At 42.3% G+C, this 16,092-nt stretch overlaps 1 protein-coding gene and 1 long non-coding RNA gene across 2 annotated transcripts in view; one reads left to right on the top strand and one right to left on the bottom strand.

Moving 5' to 3' along the window:
• The window catches only part of LOC102020949 (lipid phosphate phosphatase-related protein type 5), a gene marked incomplete in the record, with an annotated part of 118,316 nt that overhangs the window by 55,449 nt on the left and 46,775 nt on the right, over window positions 1-16,092 (top strand).
• LOC102029109 lies at window positions 12,734-14,915 on the bottom strand. The gene is made up of 4 exons (XR_261659.1): window positions 14,807-14,915; window positions 14,574-14,636; window positions 13,691-13,866; window positions 12,734-12,916 (listed from the first exon to the last, which is right to left on the bottom strand). It is a non-coding gene; the product is annotated as an uncharacterized LOC102029109 (long non-coding RNA).

Below are 16,092 nucleotides of genomic sequence, written 5' to 3'. Positions count from 1 at the left end.
TATATATCCCAAAATGCATCAGGTGTTCAATATCACTATACTGATACAAACTTCTAAAGTTCAAGAGTTACCTGGTAGAGAGTAAAGAAGGCATTAAAATGAGGAGAAACTAAAAGCAAAATGGAACCTTTTCAGGAGACTCTCATGGAATCTAAAGTACAAAATGATAAGGATTTGGGCTCAGCTGGTTTTCTTCAAACTGGGAATCTTCGTGTTGACGAGCCCCGAGGCAAGCGAAGATGGCGCAGTTGATGGTTTTGAGGGGTGGGATGACCTCAGCATCGTGTGCCACCAGGAGCCCGAGCCACGGCAGGTGTGCAGATCGATGGCTGGACGTGCCGCAGTGGTGTGAGCCATGGCACACACGCTCAGCGGGCACACGGAGTCCTCTCCATCCGCACGCGAGCCAAGCTGCCCCAGCAGCCACACATTGGAGAGCAGTTTTTTTTGTTCTAAACTAGAACTTCAGTATTTAGGTTTCACAGCAGTGTTGACACTTTGCGCTTAACGATTGGGTTTGGCGTTAGAGTTTGGGCATCGGTCTCCAAAAGGTTCACCGTCACTGTAGGGAATCCTTAAGCATTCTGTGAGAACACAGCAACAGTCAGGCGGGTGCCCTGGTGGCACGGTTTGTAACCATCACCACTGACCAGGCACCGTGGCTCAGTGTAACGTAGGCATGGGCCTCATTGCACTACCCAGTTTGCTGCCTTATTTCTAACCCTTGTGCCCCGCCAGCTACGTTCAGTTAAAAAGCAGCTATTTATTTGTGTAACATCATCCTAAGCGCTTTGTATGCTTTAATTTCTAGAGCGGCCAAAATAAAAGTATGCTTTGTTCAGCAGGTAACAAAGCTGAGGGTGTGAGAGGGTGCTTTACTGAGTTGGTGTGCGTTAGAGCCAGGAACATGGCTCAGGTAAGTGTGACTCCAAAGCCAGCATTCCCTCCTGGGATTGTCTGTACTGAAGAGAAGGCAGTGTGGTCCTCAGTGTAGTGGCCCACACACAGGAAATGAAGAAAATTTGCTAGTTGATTTTAATTGAACATTGCATTATACAAATTAGGGAAATAGTTGAAAAAGTGTGCACTCCAGAAATTCCTATCTGGGTCCTATTTTCCAAGTGACTAAGTAGCTCAAGCACCAAAACTAATTTAAATAGTCTTCATTATTGAATTTCAATTGTTCTTTAGCTTTTAATGACTGCATATTTTATTTTTATGGCCCTTAATTTTTAATATTTTATGCTTTGTACATTATTGAAGGTGTTAAAAAGCTTTAATTGCTTTTTAAGATGACAACTTTTAAGTTATCTTTAGCTTCTTTACAATGCACAAGAACTGGCTACATAATACCATTATAACTAGCATTGTCAGTGCTTACAGAGGATTAGAACTCCACACTAGACAATACTACTTTGACAGGGTCTGGTAGAAGCAAACTAGCAATGGATAGCTCAGAAATGGTTTTCTTTTATCCTCTCAGCCAAACAGTCTATAGCTTTAGGCCCAGTAACACGCTGAGGCCTACTTTTCAAGAGACCTAATTGTCAGATGCAAGTGACATGCTCTTGCTCTTGAATTTTGGGGGCCTATTTTGTGAACTACCCACCTGGGATTTGCTGTAAGCTCCAACCTGTATGTTCTCTCACCACTGACACCTAAAGCACTGTAGCATCTGTTGGGTCTCACGGCCTAAATATGAAGGCTGCCTGCCCCACACTCAGTATGTGCTGCAGATCCTTTCCTGCTCCATGCCTCTCTCAAAGCTGGTAGGTTTCCGTGTCAACTAATATCTTATCCATTTTGGCTGCTATGACAAAATACCACAAACCAAATAGCTCATAAACAATAGAAATTTATTTTGTAACCAACCTGGAGGTTGAGAAGTCCAAGATCAAGGTACTGGCAGTCAGTATCTTTTGAGGGCTTACTTTCTGATTCAGAGATGTATTAGCCGCTTTCCTGTTGCTGGGTCACAATATCCAACACTCACAACCTTAAGAAGCTTAGCTTCCTTTTGGCTTATGGTGTCAGAGGGTTCAGTCCATATACTATTAGCTAGTTCCAAGGCAAAAATGGCATGGTAGAAGGGCATGATGGAGGAAGAGTGCTGAACTCATGGTACCCAGGAAGCAGCAAGAGAAGGGAGAGCCAGGAATAAGAATACACCCTTCTAGGTCATGGCCCCAGTGACCCATCTCTTTTGGTCAGGCCCCACAATTAGCTATGAACTCATCAATAAATTAATCCACTGATAAGTATAGCACTCAAAGGTCCAATCACTTTCCAAAATACTGACCCATGAATGCATGAGGCTTTTGGAGGACACTAGATGTAAACTATAATGGTAGATGTCACGTTCTTGAAGACTACTGGAGTGCACTCTTATAAGGGAATTAATCAGACTCTCCGTGATCTAATCACTTCTAATGTCATCACCTTGAGATTAGGTTTTTAACATATGGATTCTGGGGCAGAACATCCACATTCTAGCCATTGTATTCATCTGTATGGACTGTGTTTCTGCAAGAAACCATAGTGACCTACCTGGTACTCTGTCCTTTGTTGTGGTATGGGGACAAGGTGCAATAATCATCTTCCACTTTAGAGGGGATATACAACATCCCCTGATAAATGAATCTGTAAACACTTACTAAAGTCGTAAGTCCCTGAATATTGTAAGGTTTATTGCACCAAACCTATAATTCATTCATCTTAGCAAGGCTTCCAGTGTGCTAACCACCTCCTATTTATCTTGTCTTATCAGCATGATGTCTCTGATATGAAAGGTCAAAGACATCCAAACTGTAAGACATCCACACTGTCCGTATCTCTTTAGTGATGCTACAGCACAGAGTGGGGGAGTTTATCTAGTGCAGACATAAACTGTGATGAAAGGGGTCTCCTACTGTAAGTTGTGGTTTGGGGTTTCTTTTGCAAGGGGAAACAGTATAACACAGGACACATATTTTATAAGATTGTTTATAATAGTCACCCAAACAATCATATACAAAAGAGTGCAGGAAATCTGTCCACACACTAAAGACGAAAGAATCTCGACCAGCTGAGAGCCTGGATCCAATGATAATGTCCTGCATGGATCCAGCTAAAGACTAGAACCTGGGGCTGGAGATTTAACTCAGTGGCACAGCACCTGCCTGGCAAGTGCAAGGTCGTGAGTTCAATTCCCAGTACTGGAAAAAAAAACAAAACAAACAAACAAACAAAAAAGACCTAGAGCTTATAACAATGTCTCCCACGAGTCCAACTGGAGGCCCAGAGCCCATAACAATATCTCATGCAGACCTGTTTCATGGATCTGTGCTGGAAGGCCCCAAAGGTCAGTGGTGGAATCTAGAAAGTCTGTGCCAGCAGGATGAAGGATCTGTGCCAGCAGGCTGAGGGATCTGTACTGGAGCAAGGAAGCAATGTGCAAAGTAAGAAGCAGAGCTCCCCCCAAAACTACCACAGCCATCCTCAACAACAGTGAGGTCCCGAGTGCCTCCAATGATCAGGGAAGCCAACAGGACAAGCTTCTCCAAGAGTCACCGTGCACTATCTTCCCCTCCAGAGCCAGGAAGTGATGCTCAAAGTGAGGACCAGAGCTCCCCCAAAGTGAACTGAAGCTGTTCTCAGTGCCAACAAGGTCCTGAGCTCCTTGGAGGATGAAAACAACCAAGTTCAGCAGGCAAGCCAGCATGATGAGCTCCTCCAACAGAACCAGCAGCTCCTTACAGATTTTCCCAGCTCCTAACAGCCAAATTTCTTCTCCAGTTCTGCCTCTTATGCTGCTGGTAACAATCCTGAGGTGGACCTCCCACACCCAGCACCACACGCTTACTCAGTTCCACTGGGTGTTACAAGTTGACCATCAGTTGTCAATCCACCACAGACCACCCCTGGTCAACTTGATAATCATATACATTTCCTTCATCCATAGTCTCTAGTGGCAGATTTATGAAAAGTTAACATGCTTAGTCTATTCACATTTACATTAATATAAAAATTACATATGTACATTTTTCTTTTTGCACTCATTGCCACACCAAAAAACACAATATTTAAAGGGTGACCAAAATTCAAGGTTAAAAGACAGTACTTTGATTAATTAACCTGATTGCAAACATATATCTAAAACCAACATAAAAACATTAAAAGAACTTACAATCACAGTCCTTTCCATTAATTTTTACAATGCATGGCAAGACTAAAAATATAGGGGTCTCCTGCAAATCAAATACACTCTTATCTTCAGATGAAAGGCTTCAGTTCATTTTTACATTGTTCTGTTCTTAACAGTCACGTTGTCCTCTGTTTCAACCTTGCAACCCAAAGCTCCATTACAGCCACCCCTCTGGCCAAATATTTCCTATAATTTTACTGGCTCTTTGCTCTTAATTTCAAACATAGATCTGGCCAAAAGCTCTCAGCAGTAACCACGCCACCATCCCAACAATAGACTACATTGAAATTTTGTTTCTCCAACCAGACAATATCTCTAAACACAAGCAAAATGCAGACCAGCTTCTGCCAAAGCACAATATACAATCTGGGATCCAGCAGCCAGTGCTGTCCTTCTCAGTTGAAGCTTCCTGAGCTTCATCTCAACCATGAGCATTTCCGTTAGTGCTATGAATTTCCAGGCTCCAATCAGAGTCTCCAATATAGTTTGCAGCATACAAGGGCTGCCTCTTTGGCCAGTCTCTAAAACTTTTCCAAAGGTTCTTAAGTCACCTGGCCAGGCAACATCACAATAGCCCCACTCCTGGTACCAATTTGGTCATGGTTTGCGTCTATTTTACAAGGGGAAATAGTATAATACAGGACACATACTTTATAAGATTATTTATAATAGTCACCCAAACAGTCATATATAAGAGATTGCAGGAAATCTGTCCACACACTACAGACCAAAGACTCTTGACCACCTGAGGGCCTGGATCCCATGATAATGTCCTGCACGAGTCCAGCTGAAGACTTAGAGCTCATAACAATGCCTTCCTCATTCCTCCCTCCCTTCCTTCCTATATTTCTTGAAGGCCAAGCAGAGTAACTTACACTGCACCTGCTGCACTGTTTTCATCAAATTCTAACTCAGGAAGAGAGTCTAATAAGTTAATACACAGCATTGGATTGATAGCATTATTTATTATCTTCTGTGATCCTCCCTGCATCAAATATACTTGTACTTTAAGTGTCTTAATGTGTGAAAAAGTTATAGCACTTAATTTCAGCCATCAACTTCTAAGTTGAAGGTGTAGCTCAAATTGAGATTTCTTGGCACCTTTTTTATAGTAGTGCTATAAGGTACCTTCTTTTTTTTTTTTTTTTTGGTTTTTCTCCGGTACCGGGAACCGAACTCATGACCTTGCGCTTGCCAGGCAGGCGCTTTTGCCGCTGAGCTAAATCCCCAGCCCCGCTATAAGGTACCTTCTTATGAACACAGTCTGTCTGAGTTATTTGTTTATACCATTTACAGAAAATCTTGGAAGAGGAATAAAGAATTTCAAATAACAAGTAGAAATTCCTCTATAATAATGATACAGCAATTTGATGTATAGAATGTTATTATTATAGAATGCTTACTGTGCTGAGCACTTTACATCCTGTATATTTACTGTTTTTTTTTTTTTTTCTTTTCTATATAGGGACTTGTGCTATTAACTTATGCACAATGGAGGAAACTATAGTCTTAAAATTTCTACCATCAAAATAGAAAACTGATGACCACACAGCAACTTTCTTTAATTCAAACCACCATCCAATCTACAAATAAACTTCTGGAAACACTTCTTACACTTCTTTACCTTATGAAACATTGGTTTTGACCTTCCTTACACACACACACACACACACACACACACACACACACACTCCTCAAACTTCATATGCCAGCGATCTTATTAAGAACTTCTTTAGGTCCTTCACATCTTTTTGTTGTTGTTTTTTTTTTTGTTGTTGTTTTTTCATTTTTCTTCCTGTACCAGGAATCGAACTCTTGATTTTGCACTTGCCAGGCAGGTGCTTTGCCACTGAGCTAAATCCCCAGCCCCAATCCTTGGCATCTTAATAGCATTGATATTCTTGATCATTCCCATTCTTCCTCAGCTTTTCTCTTTTTAAAACTTTGAAAACATTACCTTCTCCCAATTCACTTCCTCTCTTATTCAAATGCTTTGTTTCAATGTCAGAAAACCAGTGTAGGGAGTTTCTGTTCTTGGCCTTCTTTTCTTCCCCCAGGGTGACATCTCCCCTCTCCACTTCCATGTCATTTCAAGTAAACTCCAAAATGCCTCCATTGGCTTTAACCTTTCTGCCAAGCTCCAGACTTCACTCCTAACTTGAAATATCTGTGTGGTGTCCCATCAGCTGCCTGAACTCAGAATTTCAGAAGCCAGAAGCATAATCTTGCCACTGCGGCAAGCCAGCTCCCGCTTGCGTCTTCTGATTTGATGATTGCCATTCCTCCCCACCCAGTTACCCGGTGCTGAGATCTCTGAGTCATTTTCACGCCCCATCCACGCCCACACCCAGATGTCTCATTCCTTAGCTCCACATTTGAAGTACCTCTCACGTTCAGACTCTTCTGCTTCCCCTTTGTGCTGCTTTTGCTGAATTCAGCCCTTTATACTGCTGGCTTTGGGTATTGCAGGGGCCTCTCCAGCTTCCTAACACAATTCTCCCCTCACCCGATCCACTCTGCACACCCTCACAGGGGTGCCGCTCCTAAAACATGAGTTTTAAGCACATCCCTCTTTGCATAAAAACCCATCACTCTGTCATATGCTATTCAGTGGTGCCTCAGTTCAAGAAGGCTTTTGTTTGCGAACTATTTCATTTGCAAACAGAAGCCTTTGGCAGAATTTTGGGTTTGCTTGTGAACGCTGTATCAGGTGATAAACCATGTTTTGCACACAAACACAAATGAAGCCCATTTTTCAAATGGTGGAACAAGTTAAGTTCATGAATGGAGGCACCAGTGTAAAATCCCCCCCTTGACCTTACCTAAAACCTCTTCTTCCTCCCGCTATGGAATGACTGGTATCCTTCCTAATTCAGGTACTGAGGCGCTGACCCCCAAATGATGGTATGGGAGACAGGGCCTTTGCAGGAAATGTTGGTTGACGTTCTGAGAGTGGGGCCCTGGCGATGGGATTTGTGTCCTTATAAGGGGAGATGCCAGAGAGCCTGCTTCCCGTGCCTCAGGGGACACAGCAATCAGGAGGAGAGCCCTCACCAGAACTCGCACAGCCTGGTGGTACCGCGTTGTGGATTTCCAGCTTTCTGAATGGTGAGAAAATAAATTTCTGTTGTTCACGTCACCCTGTGGGTGGCCCTTTGTCCTGGTAGCCAGAGCTGGAAGACCCCTGCCTTACCTTATAGTGCTTTTGTTTTTTTTTTTTGAGAAATCAATTCTCAGTACATGTGAACTCAGTTAACACTAGACCACTAGCAGTTACTAATCTCATTTTTTCTACTTTTATATTTTTGCTTTTGAATTCTCTCAGCCTACAATATTTCCATTACCACCAGCTTCCTTATTCATCCCATCAAAATTCTGTTCTTTTTTTATGTATTGGTCGGACTTTTCTAACACAGATAATTGAAAGTGAGGCAGGCTGATTTAGACAAAATGAAGTGAATGGACAGGCTGGAAGATGAAGCTCAGAGAAGGAGCAGAAAGCAATAGAGGATAAACAAAGGGAACCGCAGCCAGAGTCAGAACCACAGGGAGGTTATGGTGAGGACACAGTGCTGTGACCCGAGGATGCTGGCGTCTCTGGTGCCACTGTCTCTCCTGCTGCACCTGCTCTGCTGCCAGTGCAGTGGCAGCTTCACTCCTCCTGCTTTGTGTCAGCTGCAGGACACTTGACTGACCGAGTGGTAGGTCTGGTGCCAGCAGCTGGTTGCCAAGGCTTTGATGAAAGCCACTTCCGGGTTTTGTTGGGTTTGGTGGGACAGTACGCGTCCCATGTAGGAGGCCTGGAAGTAGAAACTTTCTTGGGGGTTGAGGTGCTCTGAAGGAAAAAAATGCTCAGTACCTTTGTGAATTTGATTAAGGTTGATTTCCTGTTTGAAATTTTAACATGTCTTTTTAATTGAAATTAATCTTCCCTCTTCAGTGGTTCATCTAGCATATAGGCACCAAAGCAAATCATTTTATTATCCTTCCATCTATGTAAAAACTGTTTTCAGTAAATCAGTTTATAGTACTGATTGACCATTATTTTAAAGATGGACCATTATTTTAAAAAATAATTGACAAAACAAATTGACAAAAAAAAAAAAACTGACAAAAAAAAAATTGACCATTATTTTAAAGATCTATTTTTTGGTTTTGAAATGATAATATATAAAATAATACATTTTTAAAACTTTATTTCAAATTAAAAATTTTAAATATTTATATGAAAATATAAATATACTTAAATTTCAGAGCTATAAACATCCAACACAGTGTCTCATGTTTGAACCAAAATTTGCACTTACCCAACAAAAATGTACTTTGCATTCACATTTGTTTAAAATTTTAGATCTACATCAAAGCTGCAAGTAGTCATGTAGGTGGGAAGAACTGAAAAAACTCAAGTTCTCTTTCATCTTCATAAATATTGTGCTATTCTATTGTTTGTTTGTTTCCCTCAGATCTGTTTGAAATGTAGCACTACAGGCATATATAGCTACAAGGCGCTTGAGTAGTTCTCAACCTCTTTACAGACCTGCTCTTAGGCGAATGTGCACACGTGAGCCCACAGGCCAAGGGACAGATGTCTGGCTGGGAGTTCTTTGAGTTAATTTCAAAATAAAATGAAATAATTATTAGAGATTGTGTAATAAAAATGCACGAATTGAAGTTTATATACATTAATGCTCAGCAGTAGCTTCAACAATTATTTCAACTTGAAATCAAGTTTCATGTATTAATACTGTGGGATAATACCACCCCAGCAAAAGCACCCCAAAGTTGGCATAAAGCAACTATTTTTATCATAGCCAAAGACTCTGTGGGTCAAATAATTGAAATATCCACAGTGTGACTCTATGCTGTCCTTGTTCAGTGATGCTTGTGGCTTCAGATGGGAAGACACAAAGACCAGCTCGACTCTATGGCTGGTGCACGGATCGTCTGAAGGACCCTGCACTTTCTCTTTTGCTCCCGTGCTGACAGATGGTGAGGACGGCGAATGCCTGTGCTTCTTCTTTCCGGACACCTTATATTCCTCGCAGCATGGCGGCCAAGGGGTCCGACTTCACACAAGACTCCGGACACAGGTGTTCTGATGACCTAGGCAGACGCTCATCTGCTTTTCTGAGCTCAGTGTGTCACGTTTGCTCCACTTAGTTGGTTACAAGCATGTCAGAAGACTGTGCAAAAGCACAGGGAGGAAACCTTGACTCTCTGATGTGGGAGTCCAAAGGAAGCGGGAGGTGGAAGTGGGGGCTCTTGCAGTCCTCTTTGAAGAACACGCTCTTCCACAACCAGTGAAAGACATTGGAGAGCAGGAGTGAATTACTGCTGATGATACTGGAATTGCCGAAGCATAGCAATAACAAGGAAGAGTAGGTTTTGTTGTTACCACCCTTTACCTGGGACAGAATCCCCTCTTAGCAGGCCATGGCCCATACTCTGACCTCAAAACACTGAGTAATGTAGCACATAAACAGTTAAAAATTAGCTTCATTTTATTGTTATTTCTGTATTCTTACATCATGTAAATTATAAATTCATTGAGGCTGAAGACCATTTCTTTATAGCTACCAAAATGGTAGCCATAGCATGAATATAATCGATTTAGAAAAGTACGTTGATTGGTTCAAACAACTACAGCCATATATTAAGTGCCTATTATTTGAAACTAAGAGCTTTGAATAGATGGCTTGCCCTTGTCCTCTAATAAATCTACAGTCTCAAAGTACACTGACGTGGAAAAAAATACTCAAGACATAGGAGGCTATGCCTACATAAAGCACTGAATTGATTGCTTTGAATAAATTGGTCTAGTTCCTTAAATAAATCAAGCATTTGCATTTTCTCTGACAATTCTATTAAAGCCAAATGAGGTCACGGGGATGCACCCTGACATTTATATAAAACCCCACATACCCTCCTACTAAGTAAGCCTCTTCATCACCCTGTCTTCAAATGTGAAAACTTTCCATCAATCTCACGGCTGGAGAGGCCACGTGAAGGAAATCAGTGCACATCCAGAGGATTGGCAGGTCCAGCTGCACACCCATAAACGAGCCCGACCATACCTGTCCTGCCTGGGAAGCTGGAAGCAACTGAGTTGCATTTGCAGATGCTGGGTGGTGGGGTCCCTAACCATGTCGGTGACTGCTCCTGGCCATGTCTTTAGCATTCTACCCAGCACAGCTTTGAACTCTTCAGCAATCAACTTCAGAACACTCCTTATGCCCTCTAAAAAGTGCTAAAGCTTAAGAGTTTTGTTCTTATTTTTGCTTTAAAAAGTATACTGTGTTTGTGTGAACAACTGCATGAGTAACTTGCTTTCACTGTGTGTGCAGGACTGTACCCATGGATTCTCTCACTTTATCTTGTTGTATTCCATAGGTGCTATTATAATTTTTCCTTAATTAAAGATCAGAAAACTAAGGCTCAGAGAAACAGTAACTTGCCTGGAGTTACACAGCTGGCCTACACTGGAGTCAGGATCTAAATCTAGTATGCCCTCAGGTGTGCTCTGTGGACTGCTCCCTTCCACTCCCTTCCCACACAGCCAGATAGCTGGCTGCACACTCTGGGGTCGCTGATCACGAGGAACCCCAAGTCTTTTCACTGAGCCAGTTGTTTGGGGTGGCCAGTATCTCTATAGTTTCCTAAGGGTGGACTTTCTCTTTTATTTTAAAGAGAGAGAAACAATAAAAATGGTACAGAATTTCAAAACAAGATGATAGGAAATTAACAGTTGTTTTTATATTGCATATTGTTATCCTCAAAGAGGTTGCTCAGATTAGAAGATATAGGCATGCAAAATCAACAATATAAGCACTACCTGTTCCTTTCAATAAACTAATAGAAAGTAGTACTACAGTTATCTTAGCTATCTTATGTATATATATGTATTTTCTTTTCCCGTTCCTTCTTTTCTTCTTTCCCCCATCCCAGTTGTTCTTTCCTTTCGAGCAGTTTCTTTTCCTCTCACAATGTCTGTTGTACCTTTTGGATCTTATTTACCCTTTCATATGTCCTTTGCAGCTCACATGGCCATGGCCTAATGAAGCATTCTAACAGTGCTGGCTTGTTAGGAAGGAGTGACCAGGAGATGATAGTGTTCCCAATAGGCAAGGACACTAAAGGAAGCTTCTGCACAACAACTTAGGCAGATCTTGTATCTAACTGTTCTTAGTGACCTCTGTGTTCTCATATTTTTTGCTGTTAGGTTTAACTTACAATGACACCCACCAATTCAGCTGGGCTATTTTTTAACAGACTCACAGATACAGCACATTTAACTTGTTCTTTTCATTGTTTTTCCTTACCCGCTAAAGTTGTCTTATGGGGAAGTTCTCTTATGTTGGGAAGCTCCTAAGTTTATGGCTCAGTAACTCTATGATAATTATAAATATAGTTAAAATAAAGAAACTTAGTAAAGGTGATAAACTGTTAGGGTGATAAAACTTCACTCCCGGTTGCCACCAACTTAGTCCAAGCCCTCATTATTACCAGGTTGCATTACTAACAAAAGTTTCCTAATAGCCTCTGGTCTTGTCAGTTGTAATCTATTTGTTCTCAATGTAATTGCCCAAGTAGCTTTCTAACATGGAGGTTATATGTGCAGGGCCAGCTTCACAGGTGTGTAACTTATGCTTTCCAGTGCCTGTACTCAGAAGGGCCCCATGATGAGTTTACTGTTCTGTTGTCACTGTCTGCAATTCCTTATGACCGTTAATAGGAGGCTCCTTTTAATTTTGTATTAAATTCTAGAAATTATGTAACCAGTCCGGTAACATACAATCATATAATCCATCCCTACGCCATCCTTACCCTCATAAAAGCTCTAGCAGCTCCTTACTGATTTTCCTGAGAATTCATGGAATATGGCTTAAAAGCAGAGAAATTCTCTGCAAACTTCCTGCCACTGTTAGAAGTCTGTAATTCTGTGAACCATGAAGTGCTTTGCAGATGTAGTTATTAAGAAATGTCAAAAACCTAATATTTATACAAACCTTCAAAAAATAATCCAATGATGAATAACCAAGTGGGGCATTGTTTTTGTTTGCTTCTTTGTTAGTAGTTCATTTGTCTCTGCAGACGCACCACACTTGACTTTATTGACCCGATCGTCACACACAGTTCCCTCGATTCTTCTGTACTGGTGACCTTTATGTTTCTCTTTATAGTCACGGATCTAGAAGAGACCAGTTAGTCATTTTCACTCTCATTAATTATCTTAGTGTTCAGTAAGACATTTCTGAAAGCGTTCAAAATATACACATTTTGATTTCACTATATTTTTATATCAATTTACAGATGTTAGACCATATTAGAGAACACATGTAGGTCATAAAACCAAACAAATATAAATTGTCTAACTTTCAGAATATTGAAGTCAATGGACTCACCTATGTGTTAGTCAAGTAACAATCAGTTACTGGACATGTAGGGGTTCTCAAGATTTAGAGACGGAGATATTCAGTCCTTGCACCAAGGCTGCTTAACATCCAGGTGCAGCTTAGAGTGGGAGGCAAAAACCACTGTACGTACCACTAAAACGAGGCTTTCATAGATGGGCCCAGGATGATGGGGCAGCTGGCAGGTTTGCAGGAGACGGAAATGATGTCTCAGAGGGTGGTGGGCGGTTGAGGGGTACACTGGTTTCCATGAGTAATTACTGGCAATACGGCAGCTTAGAACCACAGAAATGTATCCTCTTCCAGGCTGGAGGCCAGCAATCTAAAAGCAAGGTTGAGTAAGTCCCCACTCCCACCGAAGACCCCTGAAAGACTCCTCCCTTGTCACTTGAAGCTTCTAGTGACTGCAGGTGTCCCTCGGCTTGCAGCACCCTCACTCTAGGCTCTGCTACCACAGGACCTTGTTTTTCATTGTTTTTCCTTTCTTCAGTCTGTGTCTTTTCCTTCAGTGAGACTTCCTAGTAGATTTAGGGCCCACCCAAAATCCAGAATGATTTCTTCTTGAAATGTTTAACTGAATTCCAACTGCAAAGACCCTTTTTCCAAGTAAGGGAACATTCACGGGTTTCAGGGATCAACACTTGGACATATCTTGTGGGAGACACTGTCCAGCCCACTACAGTAGGGAGTCAGACGAGAAGGCAGAGAATATGGCGTGTTTTTGAACGAATGACCAGCCGTTCAGCATGCATGGAGCATGGATCTGAAGGAGGAAGTACAAGATGAGGCTGGAGAAACCATGCAAGGCCACATCAGGGAGGGCCTCGTACACCACGCTTTAAAAAACCTTTTCCTGAACGCAGTGGGGACCGACTTACCCATTTGCCCTCCTGTGGGCTTTGCGTGCTCTTGTCCACCTCTCCGGAGTGGAGAACTACTGCTTCATGACTAACAGTGGACAGAGGGGTTAGGATTTGTCAGGCACACTTCGATATTTTTAATTGGTTGGCAAGCTTTTAGAATTGCTAAATTTCGTATCAGAATTGTAACTCTTATTGTGGAGATGTGAGTGACACGGTGGCTCTGGGACACCTACCTGCTGGCGACAGCTGGGGGCGTTGTCCCTGTGGTGGTCCTTGTTCTGTCCTGCTGGTCTCAGCCCGCGTTTGTTAGCTCCGCAGAGCAAGGCTGAGGAGTCAGCTCCTTCTGTGTATCACTGTGCTCGGATGCTGGCTTTTTCTCTATCTGGGTTGTTCGGTTCATTCATATTCCCTGATTTTTCCATGAGGTGAATTAATTTGTAACTATCTGTTTAAAGTTCTACAATGGTTTCTCTTCTTTCCTAGTGCTTCAAATTCCCTCTTTTCTTGTCTGCTTATCTTTCAGTTTGTCATGAAAAGGTCCCTGCAAGAAGCTCTGTGTAACGTTCCCCAACTTGGATTGGCTTTTGCTTTAGTTTGTCTGTTTGCTTGCTTGTTTTTAAGGAAAAGAGGGTTTTTTCCCTATAGCTAAGGCCTAGAAAAAACTATTGATCAACCTAACTTTGATTTTCTGCACATTCTTCATGCTCCTAAACATGCACCTCCGTTATTCTTAGGATCCAATCGTTGTGCATGTTTCTTTTTCTTTTAGACTAAGAGCTCCTTCAGGTCAGCACTGACTGACCTCCCTGTCTCCATATCCCTGGTCCAAGCACATTTTCCAGGACACAGTAGAGACATGATAAGAGGTCACTGAAAGTGAGAGAGCGAATGACTGAATCAGGGAAGGAATGCATGAGGGAATGGGGGAATCAATGAATGACCTCTGTCCATATCTCTTTATTTCTCATGTGCAATCAATAGTTTTTTAGGAACACACTATATTTTTAACGGTACTTTGGGAAACCCTTCCCTGTGTGCCCAGAAACAGTCTGTGTCACCTCCCCCTGGCTGCATTTGGCCCTGGGAGGGAGAAACTTCCTGTCCCCTGGCTCCTACCTTCAGGCACCTTCCTGCCTCTGCTCCCTCAGCTGTGTCCCGTTGTCAACCACATTCCAGGTCCTGGAAAAACAAAAGGTTGACCGCAGGCATATGGGACAGTTCTTCTGTCTTTCCTATTCCTGCCTGAGTTCATCCCCTGAATATGAGCAGACTTCCACGTCTCTGAAACTAACTGCCAGGCATCTCTCTCTGCTCAGGCCCTGAGGTGAGCATTCCTGCACCGCCCTCACCCTCTGCGCTGCGTTCCTTTTAGACACCTAAGACACCGGCCTTCTCCTTCAGGATAAGTGAGAGTACTTCAGAGAGCACTTCAGGCCAAATTAGTCTTCCCAGCATTATTCTCAGCTTTAGCCAGAGAGGTCTACTCACTGTTCCCTGATCGTGCCATAGGCCAAACGCTTGCTGCCTTTGCTGACTTCACAATGTGCATCAAATCAACCTGACCCCCGGTGCCTCTACACAGGGCCAGAGTGTCCCAGATCGGCCACTGTATTTCTGAATGGTCAGTGTGTCTTTAGTGCTGAGCTTAATGGGAACCTCTTCCTCTTCTGAGCTTAATGGGTAGTTAGAACTGCCAGGAAGTTAAACACTCACTTTGGTCACTGGGAACTCAACTCCTCATGTTTTTTAGTGTTCTTACCTCATCTTGGTCCTTGAAGACTCTGTTTCACAGTTCTTTATTCTTAATTCTGCAATTTAAACACAAAACATTGGAAAACAAAAAAAAGTCAGCCTTCTTGAAACAAGGTTGACTTTTGTCTTTCTGGATGGAAAAATCTTATCTGACCCAAATATGTTGGGTAAAAAATTACAATTCTTTGCTTGTTGTACTTAATATGAACACCCATGTGTCTTGGTGTGGAAATGCGAGTGTGCTACACCGTGTGGTGGAGCCACCACCTCCACTGAAGGAGTCACGCAGGGGATGGGTGGTGTTTCCTTCCCACAGTCTGAACTACTTCCAGATTCCGAAATACTTCTCAACTCAAGGGCTCAAGTAAGGCATTGTGAGCCAACCTGGCTACTTTCCACATTCGACAAGTGACCAAGGTAGGGCTCAGCAAGGACAGCTCATTCACTTCACATCCTACCCTAAAGAGCTGGGATTAAGACTGGAGCTCAGGTTCTCCGATTCTGCCTGGGGCATGATCCACTCATAACAACCACCTAATGTGGCTGCTTCCTGCAGGGCAGAGAGAGACAGGGAAGTAGGTTCCTTTGCTTTGTTATATCAAATGTGTTAATTTCTCCAAAGGCCAATAGATCCCCAGAAAACATATAGCTGTTTAGAGGTTATTTTCAAAATATTATAGTAACTACTGTATAAGCTGAGAAAATAAAGTATCACATAAAACCCAAAGGCCATAAAGTTAGAGTATTTATTGTGGAAATTTCTGTAAATTTTGTATTTTTCTTCTACTTAGATATTATAACTGTATTATAGACACAAGCTCAATTCTCCAAAGCAGTATGTTCATCATCCATCCACCCACCCACCCATCCATCCACCCACCCA

Source organism: Chinchilla lanigera, unplaced genomic scaffold (assembly GCF_000276665.1).
Source record: "Chinchilla lanigera isolate Chin_1 unplaced genomic scaffold, ChiLan1.0 scaffold00034, whole genome shotgun sequence".
NCBI classification, from domain to species: Eukaryota; Metazoa; Chordata; class Mammalia; order Rodentia; family Chinchillidae; genus Chinchilla; species Chinchilla lanigera.
The sequence above is the reverse complement of the archived record's forward strand: the minus strand, read 5'-3'. Positions and strand labels throughout refer to the sequence as shown.